Source organism: Taudactylus pleione, unplaced genomic scaffold (genome assembly GCF_031769625.1).
Source record: "Taudactylus pleione unplaced genomic scaffold, aTauple2 ptg000887l, whole genome shotgun sequence".
NCBI lineage: Eukaryota > Metazoa > Chordata > Amphibia > Anura > Myobatrachidae > Taudactylus > Taudactylus pleione.
In genome coordinates, this window is record NW_028285288.1 from 4,242,631 (window position 1) to 4,263,090 (window position 20,460).

The following is a 20,460-nucleotide window of genomic DNA, read 5'->3' on the forward strand; positions in this document are numbered from 1 at the left end:
GTTAGGGGGGTTAGGTTAGGTTAGTGTATACTTACCTATCCACGATCGGGATTTCCAGCGCTGTCGGGCTTCCGCTGCTTCTAACTCTGCTCCTGTCATGCTGCCACTGACGGGAACCATGCGGCCGGCGGTATATCATACCCATTCCCTAAGCACAAACCTTCAACTCTCCCAATCCCATCCGGAGATGGCCATACTGCCCCCGTAAAGGTGGTACAGTACTTTTAAACAATTACTAGAAGGTGAGTGCACCCAGTACACCAACTGCACCTGGGCTGATGATAAGCCCTACTTTCACGGGTAACTGACTGCATGTGATCATCACCCAAGCCAGCCCCTAGCCTTCTGGTTTAAGCCACCCCTGTCTCATCCGAGCCCTCCGTTATTCATATTGTAGTACGGCAGGTGTTCTACCTGTGGAATAGTGGGTAGTGGGTAGAATTTGGAAACGTGTGGGGTAATAGCACATGACAGAAAAACCCTGATTAACTAAAGTAAGGATGGACATTTGTATAAATATCTGCATATTACATTGAATGTACAGTAGGTGACATTTGTATTTTTCGTTATAATTAAAAGGTTTATATATTATTATTGTTATTATTATTATTATTATTATTATTATTATTATTATTATTTTAAGCTTTCTATCTCTTTCCCTGCACACTCTATTCTCACCTGATAAAATTGAAATTGCTACAACGGTGGGAAAAAATGGGTTTGGAGAAGCAAGGTTTCGTTTTTTTCCTTTCTTGTGACACTTTCTTTCAATATCATTTTTTGTCAACTCTGTAACCCTGTGACAAATAGACTATTTATTTAGCACGGTATATATTGAGTGCTCAATTAAGTGGTGTTTTCTTGCAGCAAGTATGGACCCACAGACTTCCCGACGCTCGCTGACTCCCATTCGGCTTGTAGGTTAATGTGTCATCAGCAGCACCAGGAGCTGGAATGATAATGTGATAAGTGTGGGAGGGAGAAGGTATAACTAGACCAAGGTTGTTGAGAGGAGAGTTTAAAATAGGAAATACATCCAGTGCTGGAGGCCAGATATGTACTTTTTTTTTTTTTCCAAAGCCATCTGTACAAAAACACATCTTGAATTTCTTACAATACTTCTCTTTTCACACACGCGCACATACTGTATGTATATATATATATATATATATATATATATTTTCCATAGACAAAACGTTCATGGTTTCACCTGTCCCATTAAGGCTTCTTAGACATGTTCTGAAATTTCAGGAAACCTACTGAATTTCTGCAAATCAAACTTAAAAAAGCACTGAAATTCTGATCATTAAGGCTGACACCTTAATGGACGTATTCCTTGTGCAAAACAGATATGGCATGCGATCACACCCTGTGGTTAACTGCAGATTCAGCACTCCCACAGAGTGAGATTGCTGTCACTCACAAAATGGTGGAGCTGCTAATTCACAGATTTGTGTGCTCATTGGAATACATACATGAAGTCTATGAAACCTAGGTCTGAGCAATTTTGTGGCACACACATCCCACTCATTGCCCACAATCTTCCCTTTAATGCACCACAACAATCCCACTGGGTTCCAACATCCTTCTCACTTCATACATCCATCTCATTCAGCATTCACATTCAGCTCCCTGATTGCTAAAACTATCATACTCTGTCTATGCATGTACACTATCTGTGCCTTCATTGTGCTCTATCTTCCCCAATCCCTACAGCTGTGTGGTCTCCTAACTGTGCTAGTTCTTTATTCCCTCATCCGCACCAATCTGTCTTTCCCCATGTGCACCGCACTGTCTTCCTGCATCCGTGCCACTCTGTTTCCTTCCATCTGCACCACTACCTTCCCCCCAGCCACGCCACTCTGTCTTCCCCTCATCTGTTCCAGTCTTTCTTCCTCCATCTGCACCACTATGTCCCCCCAACCGTGGCACTCTGTCTTACCCCCTTCCGCACCAATCTGTCTTCCCCAATCCTTACAGATGTGTGTTCACCCATTGTGCTAGTCTGTATTCTCTCAACCGTACCAATCTGTCTTTACCCATCTGCACTGCTCTGTCTTCCCACGTCCATGCCACTCTGTACCCCCCATCCACATTGCTCTGTTCTCCCAAACCATGCCACTCTGTCCCCCTCACATCCGCACCACTGTTTTCCACCCTTCTGCATCACTTTGGCACCCCCCCATCTGTGCTGCTTAATCTCCCCCCCTCTCCATGCCTTTTTGTCTCCCCAATCCACACTACTATGTCTCTTCCCCTATCCACCCCACTCTTATCCCATCTGCACAGCTCTATCTTCTGTTCAGACCTCAGTTGCATAGGTCAGAAGGTTTTCTGAAATTTCAGGTCATGTCTAAGAAACATGGGACATGTGAAACCGTAAGGTTTTTTGTCTATGGAATTGCATTGCTTTTTTATCATTTATTAACCATCAAGGAAGGGAGCAGCAAACCGGGCAACCTACAGGAGAGAAGGGCAACAAAATGGTACACTAGTGCTGATGGTGGGGGAGACAGCACACAGGAGGTGTTTCGGGAGTGCAGAGGGAGAGACGGCTGATGGGGCAGGCTGCAGGTGTGCGGGGCAGTGGCTGCAGTGGGGCAGTGCACAGGGGCAGCAGCAGGGGTGCGGAGCAGTGGCAGCACCGGGGCAGTGCAGATGTTCAGCAGCGGGGGACAGAGAGGCTCACTGGCGCTGATGGTCCCAGCTCCGAACTGCTTCTTAAGGTCCCTACACACGGAACGATGTGCTTATGGTGCAATATCGTGAAAGATTTCCCTTGAACCCTCCCCGGCACTCCAAGACACGATATGGTGCTAAAACAGCACATTTTGACTTAAGAACTATCGTGCAAGATTGAAAGATAGCTGACTGCATTCACGGATCGTGGTGCGGGCATCTATATAAAATAAATGATTCAGAGATGCTCATATGGATCAGTGTGATCCGTGTAGCTTGCATCTGAAAAAAAAAATCAATAAAACACAGACGCATGGATGGATCAGTGAAATCCGTTCATGCATCTGTGCTAAAAAAAATTAATAAAATTGTATATAATAAAAAAAGTATTGAACACATAAAGAAAGGGAGGTGCAAAAAGTCATGGAAAGCCAAGACACCAGTTGAAATCTATCAGTAATTACTTAGAAAGCAATCCTGCCCCTTGTCAGTGCAAATTAATATAAGCTGGTTCAGTCCCAACTGATGGCCTGTAAAAAGGTGTCTCATCACCAAGGTGTCACACAAGAAATATCTCATGACGGGTAAAAGCAAAGAGCTTTCTCAAGACCTTTGCAACCTTATTGTTGAAAGACATACTGATGGCATTGACAGGGCCACTGACAGCCGCGCCGAGCCCAGGAGACAGGGGGCATGGCCTAATCACGGGAAGCGTGGCCACACCCCCTTGGGAGTTTTATTAAATCATTTTTGTAGGGCCGCGAAGCAGCGCTGCGTGCTGGAGAGGGGGGCGCTGTGTGTTTTTTTTTTTAGGTGACGGCGTCCTGGCCACTCGCATAGCTGTGGGTGACCACCCACAGCTTTTGCGAGCAGCCAAGTGATGGTCACGATGGTGGTAGGGTCTCGTTCCCGCAAGCCCCAGTGAGCTTCCTGCTCTAATAGAGCAGGAAGCTCAACTACTGACATCATGAGTGATATCAGTGGGGCCGCCCTCAAACGGCAGGCGTTCCTTTGGGAACGCCTCCATTTGGCCAGCCACCCCATCTCCCCACCTACAAAAAGGGGTGACAGCCCATTTTGTTGCGAGCCCCGGAGCGTGTGATTTCTCGCTCGCTCCGGGGCTCGTGCACGCGCAGTGCACGGCCATTGACCCACTTGCGAGCGCATAGGTCTTGCAAGTGGGTCTGAATCATGCCCAGAGTTCATAGAAGAGGCCCTCAGAACCTTCAAGATTTAAAGACTGTTTGTGTGGAAGACTGGGCCAAAATCACTGGTTTTTCCATACAGGAAGTGCCTTGAAGCTGTCATTACCAACAACGGCTTTTGTACGAAGTATTAGACAAATTTCAGTAAGCGTGTTCAAAACTTTTTCCCTGTGTCATTTCACATTATTACACATAACTTAATTTATGGATATCTATGGTTTAATTTCTTTGCATGTGTGGATTGGATGGGTTGTTGCTGACATTTTGGGAAAATTTCAATACAATATCCCCATTACAAATATATTGTTGATGGGTTCAATACTTATTTTACCCGCTGTATATTTATTGGTGCTGCACGTGATAAAGAGCGCTGAGCTCTCAGCTGGCACAGGGCAATATTAGCCCTGGAGCCGGCCCTGGGCATATATGACAAGGGGAGAGAGGTTTGGGAGTCATATCATAATATGAGCCAGGTATGAAGTATGATGCCTCACCATAATGTACATTTGACATGTAGTCGAGACTCTTTTGAGAATTGGGAATCATAGCTTAGTTCAGCCCAAAGCCCAAGATCAGATTAACCTATCACCACTTGCTGTAGACAATCAGGTCATAAAAGTATCCACAGCAGCACAATGTATTTCAGGAATTACGTAAATGTAGGACCTCATTCAGAGCCGCTCGCAAAATGCGAGCGCATGCTCTGAATGAGGGTGGCCGCTTCTCTGTAATGAGCCGGCCTCCTGGCCGCTCGCTAAGCTGTGGGTGACCACCCACAGCTTTAGCGAGCGGCCAGGTTGATGGTCGCGATGGTCAAGACCATCGCGACCATCGGGGCTTGCGACGAGACCCTAGTGGCAGGGTCTCGGCTGCCGCAAGCCCCAGTGAGCTTTCGGCTCTAATAGAGCCGGAAGCTCACCACTGACATCACGAGTGATGTCAGTGGGGCCGTCCCCAAATGGCAGGCGTTCCTTCAGGAATGCCTCCATTTGGCCAGCAACCCCCCCACCCCGCCTACAAAATGGTGCGAGCTGTCGATCACCATCGACAGCCGCCCCTTTTGTAGTGATACCGGAGCAAGAGAATTCCTCTCTCGCTCCAGGGCTTGCGCACCCACAGTGCGGCCGCTGCGCGTGTGCAGGGCCTCAGCATCGACCTGCTTGCAAGCGCTCAGCACTTGCTAGTGGGTCTGAATGAGACCCTTAATGTCAAACTGATGAGGGAAGATTGTGGTGCATATGTTCTAAATGAACTAAAGTTCACACATTCAACTGGCTCTAACCCAGTTTACAAAATGAAAGCAGCTAGCTGTATGACTGGTTATTCTGCGCAACTTTTCCGCAAAGCAATAATTATTTTTTTTTTTTTGCCAAATGTATCTATAATGGCATAGAAAACAAAGTTATTTCAATATATCAAATAGAGATAAGCGGGTTCGGTTCTCAGAGAACCAAACTCACCCGAATTTGATGTTCCGAGCAGAGATCCAAGTCGGCTCGGGTTTCCCACCTGACTCGGAACTCAAAACTAGGCAAAACGTCATCATCTCGCTGTCGGATTCTCGTGGGTTTTGGATTGTATAAGGTGCCGCGATCGCCGCCATTTTCATTCCGGCTGTGGAGAGTGAAGAGAAAGGAGGGGGCTGTGATCGCTGTGCTGTGCTGTTACTGTGTGTTCATAGGGGCTGGCTATTGTTGTCACTTGTCAGGGGCTGGCTGCTTAATGTCCATACTGCATAGGGGCTGGCTGGCTGTTGTCACTTGTCATAGGGGCTGGCTGCTTAATGTCCATACTGCATAGGGGCTGGTTGTTGTCACTTGTCATAGGGGCTGGTTGTTGTCACTTGTCATAGGGGCTGGCTACTTAATGTCCATACTGCATAGGGGCTGGCTGGCTGTTGTCACTTGTCATAGGGGCTGGCTGCTTAATGTCCATACTGCATAGGGGCTGGCTGGCTGTTGTCACTTGTCATAGGGGCTGGCTGGTTACTGTTGGCACTTGTCAGGGGCTGGCTGCTTAATGTCCATACTGCATAGGGGCTGGCTGGCTGTTGTCACTTGTCATAGGGGCTGGCTGCTTAATGTCCATACTGCATAGGGGCTGGCTGGCTGTTGTCACTTGTCATAGGGGCTGGCTGGTTACTGTTGGCACTTGTCAGGGGCTGGCTGCTTAATGTCCATACTGCATAGGGGCTGGCTGGCTGTTGTCACTTGTCATAGGGGCTGGCTGGTTACTGTTGGCACTTGTCAGGGGCTGGCTGCTTAATGTCCATACTGCATAGGGGCTGGCTGGCTGTTGTCACTTGTCATAGGGGCTGGCTGCTTAATGTCCATACTGCATAGGGGCTGGCTGGCTGTTGTCACTTGTCATAGGGGCTGGCTGGTTACTGTTGGCACTTGTCAGGGGCTGGCTGCTTAATGTCCATACTGCATAGGGGCTGGCTGGCTGTTGTCACTTGTCATAGGGGCTGGCTGGTTACTGTTGGCACTTGTCAGGGGCTGGCTGCTTAATGTCCATACTGCATAGGGGCTGGTTGGCTGTTGTCACTTGTCATAGGGGCTGGCTGGTTACTGTTGGCACTTGTCAGGGGCTGGCTGCTTAATGTCCATACTGCATAGGGGCTGGCTGGCTGTTGTCACTTGTCATAGGGGCTGGCTGGTTACTGTTGGCACTTGTCAGGGGCTGGCTGCTTAATGTCCATACTGCATAGGGGCTGGCTGGCTGTTGTCTCTTGTCATAGGGGCTGGCTGCTTAATGTCCATACTGCATAGGGGCTGGCTGTCTGTTGTCACTTGTCATAGGGGCTGGCTGGTTACTGTTGGCACTTGTCAGGGGCTGGCTGCTTAATGTCCATACTGCATAGGGGCTGGCTGGCTGTTGTCACTTGTCATAGGGGCTGGCTGGTTACTGTTGGCACTTCTCAGGGGCTGGCTGCTTAATGTCCATACTGCATAGGGGCTGGTTGGCTGGCTGTTGTCTACGTCCATTCTAGGGCTGGCTGCTGTGCCTGTTGTCCATAAGGGCTGTGTTACTCTATGTATTAGGAGCTGTGCTGCAGACAGAAGAGAGGGGCCTCAGTGGCTCCTGTGTCACTGCAGTCCATAAGGGGGGCTGCTGTGTTGTCCAGGGGGTGCTCTGTCCATCAGGGGTGCTCTTCACCCCCAGTGTGAAAAAAATAAAGAAATTGTTTTTTTTTCTGTATGTGTGCGCGCATTACTTATCAGCAATGTAGCTGTGCAGGGGGCTGCCTGTGTTGTTTATCAAGGGTCTTCTGCCTCATTTAGGGGAGCTCCCCCCCAAGTGCTAAAAAAAAATCAATCAATCAATCAATCAATGTGTTTTTTCTGCGCAGGGGTGCTGCCTGTGTCATTTAATAAGGGGATGCTGCCACATTCAGGGGTGCTCTCCCCCTCAAGTGCCAAAAAAAAAATTAAGCAATCAATGTGTTTTTTTTCTTTGTGCGTGTTAGCCATGACATCACAAACGCCTCAGCTGAGATTTGCATAAACAATTTCAAAAGGTGTAAAGAGGATATGGTTTAAAAAATGGAATAAAGCAGCTAAATCTGTGTTATCTGATTATAGTGTCCCTACTTCCTATCCATGGCCCCTCTACCTGAATTTCAGAGGGGCAACTCCATGCAACCGTATTCCAGAGTGCAGCTGCTCCTCCTGTAGCCCAGGTCAGAAGATGTGTAGGGGCTGTGGTGATGATATGGTCTAAAATGGAGCTCACATCCACTAAAGTGGGCAATGAATCCCCAATCTAACATGGAGCGCAGCTGTAATTTATACACAACACAGGATGGGATGACAATATAGGCTTGGGTGATGGTATAATCTGGGGTGATGTATACATCATCTTCACACAATATTAATTTGTCCCCACTGGAATCCACCATTACAGGTGCCTCTGTAATTTTTGCACGTAATTGACGATAAAGCTCTATCTCATAGAATTTTGGGGAAGTAGTCTCAGGCCGATCACACACTGGAAGGTGAGCAGCTCAAGTAAAGCAAAGGCAGTTTGTGTAAGGGCCTACAAATTGCTTCTTTTTCCTGCCAGTAGTTCTTTACACCTCTTCAGATCTGTGTCCGTTGGGAAGATGAAACTATGGCCCTCATTCAGAGCCGTACGCTCTGAGCAGAGCGCACGCTCTGAATGAGGGCCGCCCTCCATAATTATGGAGCGTCCTCCTGGACGCTTGTATAGCTGTGGGTCACCACCCACAGCCTATACGAGCGTGCAGTTTGATGGCCGCGATGGTCTTGACCATCGCGTACATCGCCACTGTGAGCCGGAGCCTGCGGTTGAGTTTTTCAACCGCAAGGCCCGGAGTGATTTTGGCTCTATCAGAGCCAAAATCACTCCCACTGACATCACTAGTGATGTCAGTGGGCCGGCTTCTGACGGTAGGCGTTCCCTTGGGAACGCCCTCTTCAGGGAGGCACGCCCCTGGCACGCCCACCAAAGGGGGCGTGCTGTCAATCAACATCGACAGCATGCCCCCTTTGATCAGACACAACGAGCGAAGGAAAGTCCTTCGCTCGTCACGTCTGGAGCATGCGCACGACGGAGCTCCCGCCGTTGTGCGCATGCGCAGTGCACAACATCGACCCACTTGCGAGCGGACAGCCGCTTGCGAGTGGGTCTGAATCAGGCCCAATGTCTTCATCCCTTCTGGGATGAAAATCCACTCTCAGCAGCAGGCATGGTGATCAAGAATTCTCAAGAAAGACACAACGTAAGACTTAAACCTTCAATCTGAAATGTTGCATTTGCTGCTCTGTTCCGCTTGTCCACATTTCTGCTCTGGTTAAGTGGACAGTGGGTACAATAGCAGTTTGAAGACCACTAACTAACTATGTTTTTTTTAATCTCCTTGTACAGATTGGGAGATGCTTTTCATGTGGAAGCTTTGCAAAAGATTATTTGACAGTCAATTGTTTTGGAAAGCAGTAGCACTCTTCCTGGTCCCCTTCTGGGATGAAAATCAACTCCTAGCAGCAGAAGGAGGCGCAGGCTTGTCAAGAAAGACACAACATAAGACCTTAAATCTTAAATATTGTGCTTGTACACATATCTGTGCTGGTTAAGTGAAGTTTGGAGGCCACTAACTACAGGATTATTTAGCAGTCAATTGTTTTGGAAAGCACTACTAGAAGTCTTCCTGGTCCCCTTCCAGGATGAAAAAAAATCCACTCCCAGCAGCAGGCATGGCACTCAAGGATTCTTCTGGGGCAAGGACTGATGTGAAAGTGTCAATTATTTTTGTAAATGCCTCCCCTCCTCCCCTTCCATTCTCCCTCATAAATTTACTTCAGAATCAAAAAATGAAATGAAATGTAGTTTACTACCAATCAACCCTTCCTGTCCCTGCCTTCAGCTACATTTATACTCCAACTCCCACAGGCCTCTCTTGAATAATAAAAATATTTGTTTCCTGATGTTGGAAGTTGAACTGCCATGTTTTTGTGCTGCCTACTACTGCGGTTTAGCTTAGTCAGCCAGCTAGCTTGGTCCACATTTGGGCCTAAACTGGATGAAAACAATATAGTGAGCAGGGAGGTGGTCAAAATTGACTGGAAATGAGTGGAAATAAATGTTATTGAAGTTAATAATACTGTAGGAAAAAAAACAGGCCCATTTTATGTGATTTTAGCTGTTTTTATGATTTTTTAAGAAAAAATCCAGATCCAAAACCAAAACCAAAAAATAAAATACGGAAGGGTGGTTTTGGTAAAACCAATCCAGATCCAAAACCAGGGGAGATACAGATCCAAAACCAAAACCAAAACACGGGGGTCGACGCACATCTCTAATATAAAATAAATGACTATTCACCAACCCCTGGTTTGCAGGCTATTGATACCCCAACGTACATACAGTACATTTTTGTGAAACATAGATAAAAGTTTTTGTAAAAAATAAAAAAATAAACAAACAAAAAGACCTTATTCACCACTGTCTTCTTTATAGAACTTGTTCTGTTGGTTCCAAGTTAGTTTATTTGGATTATGGTAGTGAGTCAGAGATGGTTGGTAATGAAGCTGCTCTCTCAATAGTGGTTGCAGCAATATGCAAATACAAATCTCAGCTTTCCTTTTGTGCTGGACGCTGCGATGGAGTGTACGAGCTGGGCGGGACGGTGCAATGGAGTGTACGAGCGGCGATACGCCCACTTTCAAGCTGCGTGATCTGTGCATTTGTGATGGAAATTGTAAACACATCAACATCTGTCGAACCATCAACATTTGTGGCAGCTTTAGGTTATACTTTAGCTACTCTCCTCTACACCAACTAAACATGGCCTCTAATGTATTGCATTTGCGTTTGGGATTGCAGCAGCGTTCCTAGACACGCCTGTGAAACTCTCCACCCAGAAACGCCCAGGGATTGCAATTAGCGAGTCCGTATGCAGTTGCAAATGGCATCACTCATATTGGTTTACGAGTGCGCAATTAGGGTTTTCGAGACTTTTGCGCATGCGCCACAGCAAAACATCGCTCAACTGCACAAATATTGTCACTGCGTCCATTTCTGATATAGGTCCTAAATCTGTTAAGAAATTTAACCCAATGTTGCACATGTACATGTAAATTTAAAATAATGGGATTTTTGGGCCATTTCTTCCAGCAATATCACAGATGATATGGTCACTTCAATTCAGATTTAGGGTTTCAGATCTTGTAAAAGAAATAATAATTCAGTCTCTCCAATTCAGATCACCCATCATCCTTGTAATAACACCAATTATTTTATGGAGTATAACCTTTACCATCCACCCAATAGAGCGGCAATATCTTATTAAGCATTCAATATTGACGAATGGATTCCAAAGGACAATATCGCACAGGTAGGCTTTTTCTTCACTGGTCAGAGAAAACGTCACCTATTATTATTAGACAAACAGTAGTCAACGATAATGAACTATATGCCCCATTTATCAATGAGCGTTATCGCTCACAATGGGGCAGATGTATTAAGCTCTGGAAAGTGATAAAGTGGAGAGTGATAAACGACCAAGCAATCAGCTCCTAACTGTCATGTTATAGGCTGTGTTTGAAAATTGACAGTTAGGAGCTGAGTGGCTGGACGTTTATCACTCTCCACTTTATCACTTTCCAGAGCTTAGTACATCTTCCCCAATGAGTGAGAGAACAAGTTGCATATGATAATGGTGCTCCAGCCAATCAGCTTCCAACTGTCATCTGTTTGGAAAAATGACTGTTACAGCTTATTGGCTGGAGCACCATTTATCATACACAACGTGTTTCATCACTCGTTGTGAATGATAAAACTCGTTGATAAATGAGGCCCTTTGGGGTCTATATTTCCTAAGCCTTTGAGAGAGAAAAACTGAGAACGATAAGTCCCAGCCAACCAGCTCCTAACTGCCAGTTTACAGGCTGTGTTTGAAAAATGACAGTCAGAAGCCGATCGACTGGGACTTTTCTTTCTCCATTGTATCTCTCTCCAAGGCTTATGTATGAGTCCCAGGTATAAGGTGAGGTATGATTAACTGGCTGAAATATTAATTCCTGTTCCAGATTGAATACCACAATGCATAGAATTTATACTCTTACTGAATAACTGCCTGTCATAGATAATGATGGCAAACATTATTCTAAGTTATTCACAATATTTTCTATATTTCTTTTCTCAGCATTTTACTTTTTAGAACTACATTTTTGAATACTGACTGCACTGTATATAGAGCAACCATTAAGGTAAAATGAACTGGAGGTGACATTGATCCATACTTACACTGATGAGATCTAATGAGATGGAAATAGCTTCATGCATTATCCTACCTCGATAACAGTGTGTCACTGGAGGGTCCTGACTTCTGCTCAGTGCAACCAGTGGGCTGATGATATAGGGCTGGGGTATGGCTGTGTAGCCTGTGCATAGAGCCTGATTCAGATGGGTGCCACGCCAAAGTTTATGCGGTTGAACGATGATCAATGATCAGCGCCTGCGTCTGAGCCGTACCGCGCATGCATCGAATTTCATTACTGATGTTGCTCACAGGGAGGATCATTCACAAAGTGATTGACAGGCAGGGAGTGTGTTTCAGCGGCAATGGCGAGGTGTCGACTCCAATGCAGGCGCATCGCTACCGTTTTTCGGGGCGTGTCTCTGCATGCGACTGCGATCCCATAGGCAGGGAAAATGGCTACAGTATCTCAGTTCCCGCTGCCATTCTGCGCTATTATAGGGTTACTCAGAAGTCCGATAATCTGCTGATCTTGTTTTGCAAAGTAGTATGGCATGCCGACGGATCAAATCCCGGCGGACCGAATACCGACAGTGAAAGACATTAGAGTTAAAATGCTGAACGGGGCTCGTAAGTACCCTAAACTTCTCCTCTCCATATCCTAACTCTAACCCTCCTGTAGTGGTGCCTAACCCTAAGACCCCCAGGGTGGTGCAGTGCCTAACCCTAACTGCACCTGAGACCCCCGGGGAGGTGCTACCGGGGTGGTGAATGACCATAAGACTCCTGGGGTGGTGCCTATCTCTAAAACTCCTTTTGTGGTGCCTAACCCTAAGACCTCCCTGTGGTACCTAAACCTAAACCCCCCCATAAGTGCTAAAGTTCCCCGCTAAACTACGATCAGGATAATGGCTAGTCGGGTTTTCAGTGTCTGCATTCTGTTAGGCGTCTGGATTTAGACGACTTTCGGTCTTTAGCCATCGGTATTATGTCCGTCGGTATATCATCTAGCGTTATGGTGACTACATCCCATATCTACTCTATCTATGCATAATTATACAAAAATGACCAGTTAGGAACAACATGCTTGTATCTCTCCACCTGCAGTTCCATAACTGAGGATTCAACCCTTTTATATTCAAATTGGATCATTTATTATGTTTCCAGAAACAGCCGTCCAGCATGTGCTATGGCGGGATGCGCTGAAATACCAGCATGTGGTATGCGAATACTCAGAATGCTGGCACCAGAATCCCGATATCAGTTATTATCCTGGCGCCGGAATCCTGACGGTAAGTAGTGGGGTTAGGGGAGGGTTAGGGTTAGGTACTGGGGGGGGGGAATATTAGGGAGAGGTACTGGGAAGGATTACAAAAAATTGCAGAAAAAGTTTCACTGTATGCGGAGCAGTAGACACTGCAAAAAGCACCGGCCTCTGCGTTGGCAGCAAATGCCACCAAAAATACTAGAGAAAGTGTCTGTGCAAACACTGGCGCCCTCTGTGCAGCGGTGGGTGCCACTTTGAGGCACCATGCACAGTGTTTTTTCACATTATCTTTTGAAGGAGCGTTACCATGCTTCCCTGGATTTGGCTATGCCCACCTAGCACCTGGGCCCCTGGCCACTCTCTGCCCAGCAGCAGATAAGCCTCCCAAGAGTCATCATGTATAAGCGCTGACTACTGGTCTGCACCCTACGAAATTCTGAACATGATCTGAATTTCGAAATGGATTTTGTGTTAATATGTGTCATGTCATAGCTACATAGTCATTGTGTATGCCGACAGCTGACTTGTCGACATACAGTAGCGTTTTTCCAGTGTTAGTGACTACCGCTACCCTAACCCTATTCTAACCTGTACCCTTAGCCTAACCTTAACTGCACTTTAACCCTAAACCTAACCCTAACCGCAGTCTAACCATAACCCTTACTCTAACACTTATCCTAACCCAAAACACACAATAACCAACCCTAACTCTAACCGCAGCCTAATCCTAATCCTACATGTAACAGTGACGTGTACTGTACTGTCGGCATACACAATATTATGTCCATGCTGACATTCTGAATGTTGATATTAACTTTAAGTGCCATAATAATTAATTCTATGTGATTGGTTTATATTTTTATCTGAAATATGTACATCTTTTGCCATTATTAATTTGATTGAACAACTTGTATTTTGTATACTGTATACTGTAGTACTGTAGGATCTCATAGGATATAGGTAGCTGCCCATTGTCATTGTATGTTGGTCCTTTCAGAGGAAACCTGTTAGAAAATATTTGCATAATCTCCACAAATTTTTGCTTTTAATTTTTAAAAATACCAAAATAATATTAGTAACCTAATGTCTGTACATGCACTGTTTTGTAGATTAATCTTGAAAGGGTTGGGTGACTTACTCTATGTATATTGTACATTATATATATATATATATATATATATATATACCGTATATGTGTATATATATATATATATATATATATATTAGGGGTGTGCACCGGACACTTTTCGTGTTTTGTGTTTTGGTTTTGGATCTGGATCTTTCTTCGTGTTTTGGATCTGGATTGGTTTTGCCAAAACCACCCTTCCGTGTTTTGGGTTCTGGGTTTTGTGTTTTGGATCTGGATTTTTTCTTAAAAAATAAAAAAAAAACGCTAAAATCACATAAATGGGCCTTTTTTTGTTCCTACGCTATTAATAACCCCAATAACATTAATTTCCACTCATTTCCACTCTATTCTGAACACCTCACACCTCACAATATTGTTTTTAGGCCAAAAGGTTGTACCGAGGAAGCTGGATGACTATGCTAAGCGACACAAGGGGGCGGCACAAACACGTGGCCCATCTAGGAGTGGCACTGCAGTGGCAGACAGGAAGCCAATCAGCGTTATGGTGCCCATTTGCATGTAGCACGAACCCGGGAGATCCGTGCTACATGCATCTGTGTGATTGGCACAGAGCAATGACAGGTCCGTGAGACCCGTCTGTGCTGCTGTGGTAAAAAAAAAAAAAAAAACCTGTGTAAAAAAAGAAAAAAATGGCGTGCACCCCCCCAAAAAAGAGCAACCAGCCCCGGGCATTAGTAACCCAGTGCTGGGTGTGCTTAAATACAGGGGACAAATGACGTAGGGGTCCCCTGTACTTAAGCACAACCAGCACCGGGCTAGTCAGAACCAGCGCTGGTTGCCAAAATACGGGGGACAAACGACGTAGGGGTCCCCTGTATTCTGCGCAACCAGCTCTGGGCTCTGATCCGGTCCTGGTTCTGGAAATATAGGGGACAAAAAATGAGTAGGGTTCCCCTGTATGTTCCAGAACCAGCACTGGACTTTTTCTAGCGGGGGGCTGATGCCACAGCCAGGGGAGCCCTTTCACCGGGCCCCCCAGCCGCAGCATCAACCCTGACCGCTAGTCAGCCCAGGCCGGGGATCCCTGGAGAGCTGGGGACCCCCCCAATAAAGGGGTCACCCTCTCCAGGGCACCCCAGGCCCAGGCTGATAGCCCGGGGCTATCCCCGCCACCCCTGGTGGCGGTGGGTGGCGGGTTGATTGTGTGGTGTGGTGTAAATAAAGAATATCAAACATTGTCTTTACAAGTAGAACTGCAAGTCCCAGCTAGCCTGCCCCGCATGCTGGTACTTGGAGAACCACAAGTACCAGCATGCAGGGCATTAAGGGCCCACTAGTACCTGTAGTTCACCTGTAAAAAAAATGTTTAAAAAAACACAGGACACACACACCGTGACAGTATAAGTTTATTAAACATACATACACACACACACATGTACACATACTCACCTATGTAACCTGTAGCATCGGTCCACTTGTCCGGTAAAGTATCCCTAGGGGACCTGTGAAAAAAAACATACTCACCATCTCCTATGCGAGGTTCTGTCCTCTTCGTTCCAAAGTAGGCATCCCCGGACTTGGCAAAAAAAAAAAAACGAAAACGCGATCCACGAACTTAGTACCGTTCTATAGAACGGTACTTCCCGAATGAGAGCTTAGCGGCGGGGTATCACCATGGAAACCCCGCTGCTAAGCGTTCATTGGCTGAGAGAGGTCATCTCCCGTCTCTCAGCCAATGAACGGCTCCCTCCATTGTAGTCAATGGTGGGAACCGCAGGGTAAACTTTAATAACCTTGCGGCTCCCAGCATTGACTACAATGGAGGGAGCCGTTCATTGGCTGAGAGAGACGGGAGATGGCCTCTCTCAGCCAATGAACGCTTAGCAGCGGGGTTTCCATGGTGATACCCCGCCGCTAAGCTCTCATTCGGGAAGTACCGTTCTATAGAACGGTACTAAGTTCGTGGATCGCGTTTTCGTTTTTTTTTTTTTGCCAAGTCCGGGGATGCCTACTTTGGAACGAAGAGGACAGAACCTCGCATAGGAGATGGTGAGTATGTTTTTTTTCACAGGTCCCCTATGGATACTTTACCGGACAAGTGGACCGATGCTACAGGTTACATAGGTGAGTATGTGTACATGTGTGTGTGTGTATGTATGTTTAATAAACTTATACTGTCACGGTGTGTGTGTCCTGTGTTTTTTTTAAACATTTTTTTACAGGTGAACTACAGGTACTAGTGGGCCCTTAATGCCCTGCATGCTGGTACTTGTGGTTCTCCAAGTACCAGCATGCGGGGCAGGCTTGCTGGGACTTGCAGTTCTACTTGTAAAGACAATGTTTGATATTCTTTATTTACACCACACCACACAATCAACCCGCCACCCACCGCCACCAGGGGTGGCGGGGATAGCCCCGGGCTATCAGCCTGGGCCTGGGGTGCCCTGGAGAGGGTGACCCCTTTATTGGGGGGGTCCCCAGCTCTCCAGGGATCCCCGGCCTGGGCTGACTAGCGGTCAGGGCTGATGCTGCGGCTGGGGGGCCCGGTGAAAGGGCTCCCCTGGCTGTGGCATCAGCCCCCCGCTAGAAAAAGTCCAGTGCTGGTTCTGGAACATACAGGGGAACCCTACTCATTTTTTTCCCCTGTATTTCCAGAACCAGGACCGGATCAGAGCCCAGAGCTGGTTGCGCAGAATACGGGGGACCCCTACGTCGTTTGTCCCCCGTATTTTGGCAACCAGCTCTGGTTCTGACTAGCCCGGTGCTGGTTGTGTTTAAGTACAGGGGACCCCTATGTTGTTTGTCCCCTGTATTTAAGCACACCCAGCACTGGGTCACTAATGCCCGGGGCTGGTTGCTCTTTTTTTGGGGGGGGGGGGCACGCCATTTTTTTCTCTTTTTACACAGGTTTTTTTTTTTTTATTTACCACAGCAGCACAGACGGGTCTCACGGACCCGTTAGTGCTCTGTGTCAATGACACAGATGCAAGTAGCACGGATCTCCTGGTCCGTGCGTGCATCTGTGTCATTGAAATACACAGCAGCACAGACGGGTCTCACTGACCCATCTGTGCTCTGTGTCACTGTCAATCACACAGATGCATGTAGCACGGATCTCACGAGTCCGTGCTACATGCAAATGAGCACCATAATGCTGATTGGCTGAGAGCCGTGACAGACGGCTCTGTCAGCCAATCAGCACTTTGCCCATTAAAGGCAAAGGCATTTTTTTTTAAATGGCCGCTCGAGGCAAAACCTCGAGATCCGACAGCAGATCTCGAGGTTTTGCCTCGGGAGAGGGATCCGGGGCAGACAGGGAGATCCGAGCTTGGGCTCGGATCGCCCCGGATCCCCGAAGTTCGGGTGGGTTCGGTTCTCAGGGAACCGAACCCGCTCATCCCTAATATATATATATATATATATAAAAATTATTACTTTTTTTTTTTGCTGGCTGGTACTGTAGGTGATGCTTGAAAATTATTACCTGGTTTGGTTGTCTTCAATTTGAATATGTGGTTCCAAATTTGCAGTTCACCATTTGCATTTGACATTTGTGGTTTGTGTCAAAATGTAGTGTTTTTTAATATGTTAATTTCAAGGTCACATTTGAATCAATCAAAAATTCTCAAAATTCTACAAGATTAGAAAATTTTGGACCAATTCAAAGAACCAGTTGAAAAAAAATTATATGCACCCAGTTTGAACATATGTATTGGCTATTAATAGAACAGTAAAAGGGTAGTGTCACTTTTCTGGTACACTGACCAATTAACACTTGCTGAAGAACCTACATGCATCTAATGTTACCTTGACAGTCAAAACATATTTGTAGTACCAAAGAAACGACCATGTTTGGTCACCCTGCCCCCCGGCCCAGCCGCCACTGATCTCAGCCAATAGTTGACAGACCTTACATTGGCTCACCCCCCTACAAAAAAATAAGGTACTGTAAGGTCAATGATGACAACCTATGGCAATCACTGCTTCCAAAGAAATGCCCCACACAATGATCATACACTGTATTCTTTTGTGTAGCATATAAATAAATAAAAGTTCCACTTTAGAATAACGATCTGTTATTAATTAGCATATTATCATTATTATTGCACCGAGCTGCTCTTACATTGATAATTTCCCACAGGTATAATTATCAGTTAATGGCAAGATTGGGAAAAAAGGTCACATTTTGCTCTTTTTATGTGACAATTAAATTAATTTGTGTCAATTACAGCAAAGTCAAACACAGGTCAGTAATTAAACTGGTGGAAAAGGAGTTTATACATGGTAGAAGTGACAATATTCCTGATGAAGGAGAGAGTCTATCAGCGAAACATTGACACTTTAATTAAATTTCTTTACAAATGAAGTTTTCTTGAAAATGACTAATTCTTCCTTTTTTTATTAGAAGCATAAGTTAGGGATGAGAATTCAGAATTAGATTATTAATTATCACCAGTAATAAGTTAACTATGCTCAAGTTTCCTTTTGAAAAAGGATAAGACAAAAAAACAAATGACATTAATAAGCTGAGCCCCTCAAGACATACAGGGGTCTATTTACTAAGTAGTGTTAGGAGACAGAGTGAAAAGTGATAAGGTGCCAGCCAATCAGCTCCCAACTGTCATCTCACAGGCTGTGTTTGAAAAATGACAGTTGGGAGCTGATTGGCTGGTACCTTATCACTTTTCACTCTGTCTCCTAACACTGCTTAGTAAATAGACCACATAGTATATAAAGCATGGTCAATCCTGCTAAACGTAATAGATTTTGAGAATTTTAAAAGTATAGCATGATTCAGTGATCCCCGAAGTGCAGGACCTGATTCACAGTCGCAAGCAAAAGCTCATTCAGCAGCGTTTATTGCCAGTCGCCCATCTGTGAGTTTATGCAAATGCGCTACAAACTGCTTCCCTAGTGTACGGCTGATCGGCCGAATGTGCAAGGACTGACATGCCCACTGTTAGCATCCGCGCGCGCTGTAATATCGATTGGTACACCCTTAAACAGCACCAGTGCTCTGTGGGCTGAACCATCACTGCCGCACAGCCCTTGCTTCTGGAATATCACCCTGTTTTGGACGCAACGCAACAGGTAGGCAACCTGTCATGTGTACATTTGCCCAAAGTGTCTTGAAGATGCTCCGGGCACTGCTGCACTTCCGGGATTGTCCTGTCCCCTATGCATACGTCATGATGTCATGCGCAAAGGAGACATTGTCGGCACAGGGAGCTGTTAAGCCCTGTACGCCACCGTCAGTCCCAATCATCGAAACTTGAAGCAGCCCTATGGTAGGTGCAGATTTACCGTCTGACCATGGCCTCCTATGCCTGCGGCTGTGCGTCTGTGAGTGCAGCCCCTGACAATCCCGCAACAATGCCCATCACTTTTTTGATACATTTCTAATCCTCACTCTAGTGCCTAACTCTAACCCTCTCCTACTGTAGTCTAACACTTCGCTACTGTAGCCTAACCCTAACCCTCCCCTCCTGTTGCCTATCCCTAACCTTTCCCTCTTGTAACCTAACCCTCCACTGCCAGTTCCGTTCAGTATTGCAGCGTTCCCACATGTCGACATTTCACACCAATCTGCACATGTTGACATATTCAATTTCGTCATTTTAACAATGTCGACATCATAACTCATCAATTTGATGTCAACATTATCAATGTCTACATTGTAAATGTCGACATGTTGACTACATCCCCATCCAAGGTACAGTATTTAGCACATTACAACTTGACTGCCTCTTATGAGGCCCCGATGGTAATGGCAGATCGTTTACAGGAGCTACAAGAGGAATGAATCGGGGCGCACTGATGTGTATTTAATGTGTACTGGTCTGGGCAATATGGGCGCTGTACTCTATGCTAGCCTTTGTGGGCTCAATATACTTATCAATATTCCTATAACTAATGTAACATTCACATATGTGAACTTTAATTACTAGTCCTGCATACACATTAAGTTTATTGTCTAAACCGTACAGGATAAAGAATTTTTCCCTCACATTCTGATTAAAAATAAATGTTTAAACCAATAATTAAATACATTTTAACGTAATCTGTGTTGCAAGGTTTTGCAGGCAGTCTTTTAATTCATAATTAGATTACTAACTGTTTGGACCATTGCTCCATTGTGCATATAATGTGCAGTGCTTAGAAGATATAAATAATTAGTCACTTCCTATAATATATTAAAGGTGAAGCATGGAGTGGGATGTGAGCAATTAATGTATGAGTCATAAGCTTATGTTCATATTTCAGGACGATAACACATACTGCTCCAAAACTAAAAAAGTAGCATCCAGAAGTTCAGTCGCACTTCGCTGTGGGAAATAATGTGTTGGACTCTCCTATATTAAGTGACACAACATTTAATATTATGTACAGTAATTTATATATTTAAAAAAAAAATAAAGGTGAAAAAGAGATAGGGGTCAAGTGTAATAGGCTCCAATTTGCTGGATCAGACGCAATACTGGTGAAATAGCCGCTAGAA